This window comes from Capra hircus, chromosome 18 (assembly GCF_001704415.2).
Source record: "Capra hircus breed San Clemente chromosome 18, ASM170441v1, whole genome shotgun sequence".
NCBI classification, from domain to species: Eukaryota; Metazoa; Chordata; class Mammalia; order Artiodactyla; family Bovidae; genus Capra; species Capra hircus.
The window spans coordinates 48,385,999-48,399,505 of NC_030825.1; positions in this window are offsets into that span (position 1 = coordinate 48,385,999).

Here is a 13,507-nt window from a genome sequence, read left to right on the forward strand (position 1 = left end):
TGTTGAGTGGTCTCGCGGGTCATGGCCGATCAGGAGAAAGTGGGACAGGCAGATAGGGCAGGTGCAGGGAATCAGCTTGAGCGTCAGATTAACACGAGACCCTGTGTGTCCCTTTGGAGCAGGTGAATATGTGCGAGACATTGCGAGATATTTTCGGGTGGACTAGGAGTCCCTCAGTGACCGGGTATAGAATTGTGTTTCTGCCTGGGTGTGATTCTATGTGCTGCTGGGTGTCAGGTGATTCGTAGGGGAAGCTGCATAGTAATAGCATTTTACAACTGTGTGGGATTGTCTGAGAGATTAAGGGAACTCTGCCTTTGTGGTTTGTTTTGTGCCCATAATTGAGAGTGGTTGTGTGACTGGTGATGATTTGTCTTATATAAATGTACTTTTATTATGCCTACATCTGAACATCTGTAGGAGTGTGACTAGCAAAAGAACATATGCGATTGTGAAAAAACGATGGATGGTCAAATTATTTCTTCCTTGAACACCAATTTGATAGTCTGGAAAAGGTCATCAGTTCATTTCGCAAATAATTTAGGCCTGATTTTTCTACCGGATCAAATACATGTAATTATGGGGAAGAATGCAAAATCAACTTAGTCAGCTGTTGTTTTTTTTTTAAGAAACATATTTTCAAAGGCAACCTTAGGGTAACCGCTTTTTCCTTCACCACAGCCATTCAAAGTAGGCATTCATTCTTTTCTACTATTAAAGGGACTTTGTTGGGTAAGGGTGAGAGGCCATCCACTTAATAAAACAATAAAATAATTATACATAAGAGTAAATTTCAGTAGAGTCCAGCATTAGTCAGATTTCCTGAATTCTAGGTCAAACCCTGTTCCCCTTTTCTACGAGCATGTGTGTGTTAGTTGCTTAGTCATGTTCAACTCTTTGCAACCCCATAGACCACAGCCCACCAGGCCCCTCCGTCCATGGGATTCTCTAGGCAAAAACACTGGAGTGGGTCACCATTTACTTCTCCAAAAGAAACTATAGAAAGAAAGAAAGTGAAGTCGTTCAGCTGTGTCCGACTCTTTGTGACCCCATGGACTGTAGCCTACTAGGCTCCTCCATCCATGGAATTTTTCAGGCAAGAGTACTGGAGTGGGTTGCCATTTCCTTCTCCATTCTATGAGCATACCTTGACTCAAAGAGAGAAAAGAACTTAATGTAGGTCTGTTGATAAGCCTCAGCTTGTCTTCACTTACTTCATGACCTCCTGTTCTTAAAAAAAAGTCACAAACTTGTGAACGTCCAGCCCAAAAGAGATGGAGCTGTCGTTTCATCACTCCTTGGGGGACGGAAGAGCAAGAACTAATAAAGCTTGTCTGATTTTTAGGACCATTTACCAAATACTTTGATTTCTTCCCAATTGTGTGGAGTAGCAAGTTTGGTGACCAAGATTGTTGAGTGAATGAACCTGTGTGCTTGATCCAATATAGCTATGTGAAATAGAGATGGTCAAATCGCTCTGACTTAGAGTGGGTCAGAATGTTAGAGTGGACCAAAATTTTGTCAAGAGGATACATAGGAAATGTAGTTTTTTGTTTTTTTAAGAGGTGACACATTCTGGTTTCAAGTTGGACAGACAAGCATAGGTCTCGAGCCACATCTTGATTGTCTGTTGTTGTCTCTTGGCTTTTGAATAGTTGTGATGATTGCTTGCAAGAGAAAAGAAGTTACTGTTTAAAAACCAGGAATTAGTAACCTGAGATGAATAGATTCTATGTAGTTGGGTTTCTTATTGTATATTAAACTTATGACATTTTGTATGTGTATAAACGTGATTTTTCTTTTCCAGAGAAAGTAGAGGCACCTTTATCAGATTCACAGAGGTACTTTGACCCTCCCCCAGAACTAAAGACCTTTAGAAATAAACGTCACAGGAGCTGAGGAGGACCTTTTTTCAGCATACTATATGATATATTTAATATAAAAAATAGTATATAGTTTTGGAAGGATATGCCCCTCTGTCAGTAGTAACCTTTGAGGCAAGAAGCGAGGACTTATGGTAAAGGGGGAGAGCGTCAAAGAGGACTTTAGGTATTAATGATAATATCTCTTTTTTCCTTACAAGGAAAACATATTACTCGTGTATGTAAATTTTAATCTTAAAAGTCAAAAGGAAATGGAGATGTTGAAGATTTTGGAGCAAGAAATGAGTCAAGGAACCTAAATGCTGTGGAAGAAGATAAAATCCAGAAAAACCATGGAGAAAACTGCAAAGGGGAAAGAATGCACAGGCAATCATTTTTCATAAGCCCCAGGTGCCCTGTTTATTAGCTGGCAGTTTCAGGTTTACATTATGGCCCAGACCCTCAAGGATTAGTTATTGCTTGAGCCCAGCAACTAGAGCCCTGTGGTAGTGAATGTCCCATGAACATTCAGTTCAGTTCAGTTCACTCGCTCAGGGGTGTCCCATGAACATTACTGGTAAGCATATTCTTTTTCCTGGCATTGGGTCATTTTCTTTAAGACTCTTTATCAATGCTGGCAATAGATGAGGTTTATACATATGAGTACATATGAGTCATATGCCTGACTCAGTACATACGAGTCAGGCATTTATTTGGTGATCTCAGGTTCTCAAGTATTTTTATAATTATTTTTTATAAGTGCAATATTGTGAGTATTCAACACCATGAATATACATAAGAAATTTAACATTGATTCATAATATCATCTAATATATAATCTGCTTTTACATTGTTCCAGTTGTTCCCCGATACCCTATATGTGCATTTTAAAAACTGATACATACTCCAAGTCAAAATCTCACGTTGCAGTGGACCAGCTTTTATGTCTCACAGTTCTGGAGGCTGGGAAGTCCAAGATCAAGATACAGGCAGATTTTGTTCCTTCTGAGAGCCCTTCCTGGTTTACAGATGGCCACCATCTTGCTGTTTTCTCACATGGTGAAAAAAGGGCCTATCTTTTTAATGTAAAGCAGTATTCCCTTCCAGAGAAGGCAGTGGCAACCCACTCCAGTACTCTTGCCTGGAGAATCCCAGGGACGGCGGAGCCTGGTGGGCTGCCATCTATGGGGTCGCACAGAGTCAAACACGACTGAAGCAACTTAGAGCAGCAGCAGCAGCAGCAGCAGCAGCAGCAGCAGCAGCATTCCCTTCACTTGTTTTGTGTTTTACAATGACATTTTAAAGAATTGAAGAGGCTAGAATGATAAGCCTAACATTCTGAATTTCCTTGTTCTGTCATGATTAGGTTACATTTAAATATATTTGACAAGAATACTAGAGGCAGTGCTGTATGCATCCTATTATATCACATCAGTTCAATTCAGTTGCTCAGTCGTGTCCTACTCTTTGTGACCCCATGGACTGCAGCACACCAGGCTTCCCTGTCCATTGCCAATCCTGGAGTTTACTCAAACTCATGTTCATTGACTTGGGGATGCCATCCAACCATCTCATCTTCTGTCGTCCCCTTCTTCTCCGGCCTTCAATCTTGCCCAGCATCAGAGTCTTTTCCAATGAGTCAGTTCTTTGCATCAGATGGACAAAGTATTGAGAGTTTCAGCTTCAGCATCAGTCCTTCCAATGAATATTCAGGACTGATTTCCTTTAGGATTGACTTGTTTGATCTTCTTGCAGTTCAAGGGACTCTCAAGAGTCTTCTCCAACAGCACAGTTCAAAAGCATCAATTCTTCGGTGCTCAGGTTTCTTTATAATCCAACTCTCACATCTATACATGACTACTGGAAAAACCATAGCTTTGACTAAATGGACTTTTGTTGACAAAGTGACGTCTCTGCTTTTTAATATGCTGTCTACGTTGGTCATAGCTTTTCTTCCAAGAAGCAAGCATCTTTTAATTTCATGGCTGCAGTCATCATGTGCAATGATTTTGGAGCCCAAAACAATAAAGTCTGTCACAGTTTCCACTGTTTCCCCATCTATTTGCCATGAAGTGATGGGACCAGATGCCGTGATCTTAGTTTTCTGAGTGTTGAGTTTTAAGCCAACTTTTTCACTCTCCTCTTTCACTTTCATCAAGAGGCTCTTTAGTTCTTATTCACATTCTGCCATAGGGGGGTGTCATCTGCATATCTGAGGTTATTGATATTTCTCCCAGCAATCTTGATTCCATCTTGTGCTTCTCCAGCCTGGCATTGTGCATGATGTACTCTGCATATAAGTTAAATAAGCAGGGTGACAATATACATCCTTGACATATTCCTTTCCTGATTTGGAAACAGTCTGTTGTTCCATGTCCAGTTCTAACTGTTGTTTCCTGACCTGCATACAGATTTCTCAAGAGGCAGGTCAGGTGGTTTGGTATTCCCATCTATTTCAGAATTTTCCAGTTTGTTGTGATCCACACAGTCAAAGGCTTTGGCATAGTCAATAAAGCAGAAATAGATGTTTTTCTGGAACTCTTGCTTTTTCGATGATCCAGCGGATGTTGGCAGTTTGATCTCTCTCTGGTTCCTCTGCCTTTTCTAAATCCAGCTTGAACATCTGGAAGTTCTCTGTTCACGTACTGTTGAAGCCTAACTTGGAGAACTTTGAGCATTACTTTAACTAGCATATGAGATGAGTGCAATTGTGTGGTAGACTCCACGCAAATTTGGCCTTGGGGCAAAGAATGAAGCAGGGCAAAGGCTAATAGCGTTTTGCCAAGAGAATGCACTGGTCATACCAAACACCCTCTTCCAACAACACAAGAAAAGACTCTACACATGGACATCACCAGATGGTCAATACCGAAATCAGATTGATTATATTCTTTGCAGCCAAAAATGGAGAAGTTCTATACAGTCAGCAAAAGCAAGACTGAGAGCTGACTGTGGCACAGATCATGAACTCCTTATTGCCAAATTCAGACTTAAATTGAAGAAAGTAGGGAAAACCACTAGACCATTCAGGTATGACCTAAATCAAATCCCTTACAATTATACAGTGGAAGTGACAAATAGATTCAAGGGATTAGATCTGATAGGCAGAGTGCCTGAGAACTAAGGACGGAGGTTTGTGACACTGTACAGGAGGCAGGGATCAAGACCATCCCCAAGAAAAAGAAATGCAAAAAGACAAAATGGTTGTCTGAGGAGGCCTTACAAATAGCTGAGAAAAGAAGAGAAGTGAGAAGCAAAGGAGAAAATGAAAGATACACCCACTTGAATGCAGAGTTCCAAAGAATAGCAAGGAGAGATAAGTAAGGCTACCTCAGTGATCAGCGCAAAGAAATAGAGGAAAACAATAGAATGGGAAAGACTAGAGGTCTCTTTAAGAAAATTAGAGATACCAAGGGAACATTTCAGGCAAAGATGAGCACAATAAAGGACAACTACCGAGCCCATGTGCAGTAGTTAATGAAACCTGTGCACCCTAGAGCCTGTGCTCCACAAGAGAAGCAACTCCATTAGAAGCCTGTGCACTGCAGCTAGAGAGCAGCCCCTGCTCACCCCAACTAGAGAAAAGCCTGCACAGCAGTGAAGACCCAGCACATCCAAAAATAAATAAAAATTATATGTATAAAAATGAATGAGTATAACTGTTCCAATACAACTTTATTTACAGAAACAGGCAGTGTCAGGATTTAGCTGGGGAGGGGGGTGACTATAGTTTGCCAGCCTTTGTTCTAGGATGTGTATTATGAATGTTGTATCACTGAACATAGGGTATTTGGAACATGCAAATATTGTCACCTTTACTAGACAATGCAGTATTTTTCAAAGGAGATTTTTCAACTTTCATTCCTTACTAACATTTGAAATTGTCAGAATTTTAAGTTTAGGTCAATCTGGTAGATGGATATGAGAGGAAATCTCATTTTGGTTTTACTTTGCATTTCTCTAATTAAGGTTAAGGTTTTATCTGGAAATATTTACTGGCCATTTGTCTAGTATGAAATGCATATTAAAGTTATGTGCTCATTTTTTCCTTAAATTGTCTTATAGAATTTTATTTAAAATATTTTGGATGTTTATCTTGTGTTAGTCATATGTATTGAAAGCTTGTCTTTTCATTCTCTAGGGAACCTTTCAATAAGCAGAAGTTCTCTAATGTCAGATTTATTTTAAAAGTTTTAAAGATTTGTTCTTTTTTTGTGTTTTAAGAAATCATTATCTTATACCAAGCTCTTAAATTTAGTCTCCTACATTATCTTCTTAAAGTTTATAGTTTTGCCTTCCACATTTTTGGTTGTTATAAAATCTTTTGGAATCAATCTGTTTCTGAAAGATAAAATAGTATAATTTATGTGTGTGTACACCAATTGTTCCAGAACATGAAAAGGCCATCATTTCCCTTCTTATTGACAGTCATAAATTAGATTAACATATATGTATGGAACTGATGGGGGGGGTCTTTATTCAATCTGTTGATTACTTTATTATTTCCTGTAATATGTACATGATCTTGATTGTTGTTGTTCAGTCACTCAGTCGTGTCCAACTCTTTGTGACCCCATGGACTGCAATATGCCAGGCTTCCCTGTCCTTCAGCATCTCCTGGAGTTTGCTGAAACTCATGTCCATTGAGTCAGTGATGCCATCCAACCATCTCAACCTCTGTCATCCCCTTCTCCTCCTGCCTTCAGTCTTTCCTAGCATCAGGGTCTTTTCTAATGAGTCAGCTCTTTACATCAGGTGGCCAAAGTATTGGAGCTTCAGCTTCAGCATCAGTCCTTCTAATCAATATTCAGGATTGATTTCTCGATTAACATAGTTTTTGGTATATGATAACACAAAGACCTACTTGGGACCTTGTTAATCTTCTCCAGTATATAGGTTTATTTTTTATTCTTATCTTTATTATTCCCTTGTTTGTACTTTCTTTTGGTTTCTTGCCATTTTTCCCCCACATTTTAAGTTGGATAATTAGGCAATTAATTTTTATGCTTTTTAAAAAAAGTTTTAAGTATACTTGATTTAAAATATTGTGTTGATTTCTGCTGTACAATAGTGATTCAGTTATATGTATCTTCTTTCTTTCTTGTTACTTGCTCAATCATGCCCAACTCTGTGTGATCCCATGGACTATAGCCTGCTGCTGCTGCTAAATCACTTCAGTCGTGTCCGACTCTGTGTGACCCCATAGATGGCAGCCCACCAGGCTCCCCCATCCCTGGGATTCTCCAAGCAAGAACACCAGTGGGTTGTCATTTCCTTCTCCAACGTGTGAAAGTGAAAAGTGAAAGTGAAGCCACTCAGTCGTGTCCAACCCTCAGCGACCCCATGGACTGCAGCCTTCCAGGCTCCTCCGTCCATGGGATTTTCCAGGCAAGAGTACTGGAGTGGGGTGCCATTGCCTTCTCCAATAGCCTGCTAGGATCCTCTATCCATGGGATTTCCCAGACAAGAATACTGGAGTGAGTAGCCATTCCCTTCTCCAGAGGATACTGCTGACCCAGGGATCGAACCCGGGTCTCTTGCATCAAAGGCATATTCTTTACCATCTGAACCACCAGGGAAGCCCTAATTATATGTCTACATACATATATTCTTTCTCATATTCTTTTCCATTATGGCTTATTACTGGATATTGTTATTTTTTTGACTGCACCGTGCAGCTTGCCATATATTAGTTCCACGACCAGGACTCAAACCTGTGCCCCTGCAGCAGAAGCATGGAATCCTAACCACTGGAGTACCAGATAATTCCCTTTTACAGGATATTGACTATAGTTCTCTTTGCTATACAGAAGGACCATTTTGTTTATCCACTCTATATATAATAGTTTGCATATGCTAATCCCAGACTCCCACTCCATCCTCCTCTATCCCTCTGCCCCTTGGTAACCACAAATCTGTTCTCTCTGAGTCTGTTTGGTTTGTATATCATTTGTATCATATTTTAGATTCCACATATAAGAGATATCACATAGTATTTGTCTTTCTCTTTCTGACCTACTTACTATGACAATTTTGGGGTCCATCAATGTTGCTGCAAATGGCATTGTCATCTCTTTATGGCTGAGTTGTATTCCATTGTATACATGTACCACCTCTTCTTAATGTATTCATCTGTCAGTGAACATTTAGGTTGCTTCCATGTCTTGGTTATTGTAAACATTTTGGCTATGAACATTGAGGTGCATGTATTTTTTGAATTAGAGCTTTCTTGGGATATATGCCCAGGAATGGGATTGCTGGATCTTATGGTAGCTCTGTTTTTAGTTCTTTTTAACAAACCACCATACTGTTCTCTCTAGTGGCTGCACCAATTTACATCCCACCAAAAGTGTAGAAGGGTTCCCTTTTCCCACAATTTCTCCATCTAGTGACAGATGTTAACTAGACTTATTTTGGTGATCGTTTTGAAATATATGCAAGTATTGAATAAACATGTTATACACCTGAAACTAAAATAGCACTTATATCAATTATATCTAAAAAGAAAATAAAGAGTTCCTACCTCAAGGAAAAACCCCTCAAATTTCATGATGAAAAAAACTTTGAAATCATTTAACAAAATCTATCAAAAAAAGGAAAAATTTCTCAGATTTTTTTATACCAGAATTGTTTTTAATTGTGTGCATTTGTCTTAAACCAAGTATTAAGCATTCAGTCAAATCTGGTTTTAATGAACTTCTCCAAGAAACAGTATTATTTGAAATATTAGTTAAAATTTTTTTGCACTGGAAATAACATGTAAAATGTATTTCTTTATTTGGGTCACCCTCAAAGAAGCTTGAAAAACTTGTCATAATCCAAAACCACACATTAAGATAATGAAAATGACTTGAGGCTGTGTCAAGTCAATTTTCCATCATAAACATTTCTTGGAAAGATAATTCCTAAACTCTGGAATTAATCTAGAAAAGTTTAATCTTAAGATATTCTGAAAAGTGGTATTCCTTTGTATTCTTTTAATTGTATGTTAGATGTTATTTTTATTTTAACCTAGAGTATTTATTATCATTTACAGCAAAAAGCTATTATTATCTGCTCCTGTTTGACTTTGAAACTTGGGCTATGCTACCAGCCTCACAGAATGAACTTCAAAAATTTTATTAGGGGAGTGGTGTTGAAAATTTTCAAGTGTAGAACTAATTGCACTAAATTTCTCAGAACACACAAACTACTAAGGAAGAGGTCTACTGGCTAGCATTTGGCGCTTTCACTGCCATGGCCTAGATTCAATTGCTGGCTAGGAAACAGATCCTGCAAACCCCATGGCAGGGAAAAAAAATAAAACAAAAAGACCCCAAAACTCCCCCAAACAAAGACAAACCCCCACAGGCTACTAAATCTCAACTAAATTGAAAGTTATCCCAAATAACCATTTAAAAAATTGAATTTGTATTGTAAAGCTCCCCCAAAAGAAATCCTTGGGCCCAGGTGTCTCCACTGGAAGTTTTTCAAAAACATTTGAAGAATGAACACAAATTTTACACAACTTCTTCCAGAAAATATAAGGAACACTTCCCAACTCATTTTATGAGGCCATTATTACACTGATTCCCAAATGAGACAAAGACTAGAGGGAAAACTCATAATTTTTTACACAAAAACCAGCAACAAAATGTTAGCAAATCAAATACAGCAAGGAAGTTATACAACATGACTGAGTGGGATTTATTATAGGTATACAAGACAGGTTTGGCATTTAAAAAAATGAATATAATCTACCATATTAACAGGCTGAAAAGGAAAAATACTATGATTAACTGCCTCAGAAAAAGTTCAATTGCTGCAGAAAAAGCATTTGATAATATCCAACATCTAATCATGATTAAAAAAACATAATACCTCAGGAAGTTAGGAACAGAAGGGAATTCCTTCTATTTAAAAAAGAGCACTTACACAAAACCTGTAGCTAACATAATGGTGAAAGACTGAGTGTTTCCTCCTATGCTTGCACTACTTCTCACTCAACATAGCACAGGAAGTAATAGCCACCAAAAGAAGGCAAGAAAAGAAAAAAGGCATATAGACTAGAAGAAAAAAAACTGTCCCCACTTCAGCCAACATGATCTGTCTATGTAGAAAATTCCAAGGAATGTACTAAAAAAACAAGCTTTTAAGAACTAATTAATGAGTTCTGCAGCAAGATCATAGATTACAAGATCAATATACAAATTATTTGTAGTCCATATACAAATTATATTGATATAATCTATGACTTTGCTGTAGAACTAATTATATTAATAATTTGTATATTGATTTGTATATATGTATATGTACACACACAATTTGTATGTACTAGCAATGAATAGGTAAAAACAAAAACACCATTTATAACTTTTCCAAAGAAAATGAAACACTTATACACTGATAAATCATATATGAGATGTGTATGCCCAAAATTGCAAATCCTAATAAGAGAAATCAATGACTATGTTAGTATTCTAGGGCTCCATAACAAATTACCACAAATTTAGTTTAAAACAACTAAACTTTATTTTTGCACAGTCTAAAATCAAGGTATTGCCTGGGCCATGCTTTCTCTAAAAACCCTGGGGGATGATTCTTTCTTGCCCCTTCCAGCTTCTGATGGGTATTAGTAATCCAAGGTGTTCCTTGGCTAATTGATGCATCATTCCAACCTTGCCTTTCATTCCACATGGCTTTCCCTATGTGTTTGTGGTCACACTGCCCTTTTATAAGAATACTGGTTATTAGAGTTGTGCCTACTCTAATCCAATACAATCGCACCTTAATTTGATTGTATCTGCAAAGTCTCTATTTCCAAATAAGATTGCATTCACTGGTACTGAGAGTTAAGATTTGAATATTTGGGGGAACACAAACCCACAATAAAGACCTATAAATGGAGAGACATGTTCATGGATTGTTAGACTCAGATAGTAATGACATCAATTATCCCCAAATTGAAATTCTATTAAAACTCAGCAAGCTTTTTTTTTTGGATAGATATAGGTTAGTTTATTCTAGAATTTATATGAAAAGACCTAGAGTAGTTAAGTCAATTTTAAAAAGGTGAAGTGGGATGAGGATGAGTCACTACCCAATATTGACATCCTATAGAACAATAAATAAGACAGGGTGGTATTGGCAGAGGAATTGGCACACAGATCAAGAGAAAGGAATAGACAATCCAGAAGCAGACATAAAACAAATATAAAGGCACAGAATCAATTCAATAAAGATAGCCTTTATATAACAAATAGTACTAGAACAACTGTGTAGTCCTAATGGTCCTGGAGCAAGTGATGAGAATGAAGGCAGAACACGAAATCTGGTGCAATGGGTCAGGGGACCTGCAGCCTCTAATAGACTGAGGTGCAGAGTCCACTCTGAGTCCAGCTTTTATTCCTAATCACAGACTACAAGACTTTTCTCAGATCTCCTCTTTCTCAAGACACATGATGTGTTAATCACATACTCCTAAATGTCATGGACTACACTGACATAGTCCAGATCTCCTTGTGTTTTACCCCAGGCAGTTCCCTTCTGGGCTAGTCTTAAGGAACAATTAGCATGTCCATAGGCAGCGTTCATGCCTGGCGCCAAGCTGGTGTTCCAAGATCCATGCTTTCATAAACCCAGTCATACTCCCTTCTGGGTCTGGCCTTGGGGTTTATAGCAAGGTGATTATTCTTAAAACATGAAAGATAATCATTAACACAGTTTCTAACACACTGTGTTTCCAGGTGCTGTTTCTGTGAAATTTATCAAGGTTGTGAAAGTACATTATTAGGAATTCCCACTACATCTTCCCCTTTTTGTTTCTGCAGAAGTAGATATGCCATCCAAGCAACTTCTTTCTTCATCAATTCTCGGATGGTTTCTCTCATGCATCTGAGGACTAGACACAAATCAGTTAAAAATATACAACCTGATATTATAGTACCAAGCAATCCTCCTCCTAAAGTTTTAATCCACATCATGGGGTTAAGTTTATGTAAGCTTTCCTCAATTTCTTCAAATAAGTCAGTTTCTGGGAGTAATTATAAGTGAGCATTCTGCATATTAGAAATAGTAACCTGTAACTGGGAAATATATAAGGATAGATTATTACAAACGGGTCCTGTCAAAGGTTTAGATAATTGATCCAAGTATACACACTTTGATTATACTTATGAGGTGTGACACAAAATGAAGAGATATTCCAATCACACTTAAGGTGAATTTGTAATTTAAAATTTTGAACTTCGTCCTCTAGTAGGAGAACTGCATTTTCTAAATCAATCAATTGTTCATTAATTTCTTGGTCTATGTGGGTTTGATTTCCCCAGGCAGAACCTGCATTTTGGTGCCACTGCTGTACAAATGTAGTCGGTTGTATAGTTTCATGCAGTGCCATCCCAGCTACTGCTGTGGTTGTGGCTATAGCAATAATTCCCACAATAGCTGCTATAAAAAGTTCAATAAACCTTTTGGAACATTGTAGTACTTTCTCTGTAACCTTTAAAAGAGCGTATGTTTCAGGGGAGTCTTCCCAAGGTCTGGTTTGATTTACTGGAAGCCATATTCCCAATCTCCTTCTTAATATAACAAATGCGTGATTAGAATTATAAAGTGAAGAATTTAAGCAAGTATATAATTTGCAATCCTGGCAAGAAAGTTCTTAAACACTTTCACTGATAGAAATTGTTTCTTTCAAGAGTACATAAGGATCTCTCATGCAAATCTGAATATAAAATGTCCAGTTTGTACTGATATTAAATGTCAATGAATAGTTTTATTGGAATACTACCCATCCCAAATTTGGAATTTTTAAGACTTAAAGCCAATTTCCAACTCTCTCCTTGCCTTCTTCCTTGATCCAATTGTGGGAAGGGAGGCGATGTTCCATTACCATGCCATATAATTGAATGATCTGAATCAGTGGTAATATTAGCAAAGTCAAAGACTATGCACCTGCCAATGCAGCCTTTTGTGAAGATAGCAGAACTGATTTTGATGAGAGCAATTAGAGACTGCATACCTCTTAGGGGTATTAAAAAACAGAGACATTATTTTGCCAACAAAGGTCTGTCTAGTCAAGGCTATGGCTTTTCCAGTGGTCATATATGGATGTGAGAGTTGGACTATAAAGAAAGCTGAGCACTGAAGAATTGATGCTTTTAAACTGTGCTGTTGAAGAAGACTCTTGAGAGTCCCTTGGACTGCAAGGAGATCCAACCAGTCCATCCTAAAGGAGATCAGTCCTGAGTGTTCATTGGAAGGACTGATGCTGAAGCTGAAACTCCAATACTTTGGCCACCTGATGCGAAGAACTGACTCATTTAAAAAGACCCTGATGCTGGGAAAGACTTAAGGCAGGAGGAGAAGGGCACGACAGAGGATGAGATGATTGGATGGCATCACTGACTCAATGGACATAAGTTTGGGTAAACTCTGGGATTGGTGATGGACAGGGAGGCCTGGCGTCTGCGGTCTATGGGGTCGCAAAGAGTCGAACACGACTGAGCGACTGAACCAACTGACTCACTGACTTCTTAGAGGACCAGTCCGTATAATTCCATAGGAACTCTTAATCAAAATTACTCCCTTAGTCCTGTGGCAATTATCCCACTTAATACAATCTTGTTTTTCAGTCCACAGCTTGTGATGCTTGCATAAAGGTC